Source organism: Crocodylus porosus, unplaced genomic scaffold, assembly GCF_001723895.1.
Source record: "Crocodylus porosus isolate Cpor-Errol unplaced genomic scaffold, CroPor_comp1, whole genome shotgun sequence".
Lineage (NCBI taxonomy): Eukaryota > Metazoa > Chordata > Crocodylia > Crocodylidae > Crocodylus > Crocodylus porosus.
In genome coordinates this window covers 93,494,414-93,495,732 of record NW_017728906.1, presented here as the reverse complement: position 1 = coordinate 93,495,732, position 1,319 = coordinate 93,494,414, and the positions used below count along the sequence as shown (strand labels likewise).

Below are 1,319 nucleotides of genomic sequence, written 5' to 3'. Positions count from 1 at the left end.
GACAAGTGCAAGGTGATGCACCTGGGGAGGAAGAACCAGCACCATACCTACAGGCTGGGGAACTTCCTTCTCATCAGTGCAGAGGCACAAAGGGATCTTGGAGTCTTCACTGATGCCAAGATGAACATGGGCTGGCAGTGTGGGGATGCAGTCAGAAAAGCCAACTGCACCTTGTCATGCATCTCGAGCAGGTCCAAGGAGGTGATCCTCCCCATCTATGCAGCACTGGTCAGGCCGCAGCTGGAGTACTGTGTCCAGTTCTGGGCGCCACGCTTCAGGAGGGATGTGGACAACATGGAGAAGGTCCAGAGGAGGGCCACTCAGATGATCAGGGGGCAGCAGGGCAGGCCCTACGAGGAGAGGCTAAGGGACTTGAACCTGTTCAGCCTCCACAAGAGAAGGCTGAGGGGAGGATCTAGTGGCCATTTACAAACTAGTTGGGGGGACCAGCAGGCACTGGGGGAGTCCTTGTTCCCCCATGCACTCCCATTAGTGACTAGAAATAACGGTCACAAGCTGGCAGAGAGTAAATTCAGGCTAGACATCAGGAGGTGCTACTTCACGGTCAGGGTGGCAAGGATCCGGAACCAACTTCCAAGCAAAGTGGTGCTGGCTCCTACCCTGGGGGTCTTTAAAAGGAGGCTAGATGAATACCTTGCTGGGGTCGTTTGACTGCAGTACTCTTTCCTGCCATGGCAGGGGGTCAAACTCGATGATCTGCTCATGTCCCTTCTGACCCTATCAACTATGAAACTATGGTTCATATTTACCATCAGGCAAACTAGGATCCCAGTAAAATCACAGGGATCATGAAATAGATGCTTCAATATTTATTACAATGCAAGTACATTGCATGCAGGACATCATCTGAAACATGTTTTTTGTATCTCTCATAATCATGACCAGTACCATAGCAGTTAGATACCACACTATAGGATGGAATGCACTGGCAAGTTAATTTGGCATGATAAACCTTGGACTCCCGTTAAACACTCCTCATAAAATATCTGTTCTTAAAGGCTTTTAAAATCCTTACGTTTCAAAAACCACAATGATGATTAAATGTGTGTTCAGTATTCCAGCGTGACATCTTTCAAATGCATTAATTCTGCTGGTGCTTTTACAATTTAATTAAGAGTCTCAAAAGGTTATTCTGTGTCCTCAATTGGAGGATTTCAGGTAGATTTGGTCCAATATCAGTAGTATCATTTTCATAGTTTCATAATAGCTAGAGTCGGAAGGGACCTAGGTAGATCATCTAGTCTGACCCCCTGCCTTGGCAGGAAAGAGCACCGGGGTCAGATGACCCCGGCAAGGTG

General features: G+C 47.8%; 1 protein-coding gene across 5 annotated transcripts in view; it reads left to right on the top strand.

Annotated features, from left to right (window-relative positions):
* The window catches only part of MCF2L (MCF.2 cell line derived transforming sequence like), a 175,979-nt gene that overhangs the window by 78,871 nt on the left and 95,789 nt on the right, over positions 1 to 1,319 (top strand). The gene's annotated exons all lie outside the window — the stretch shown is intronic.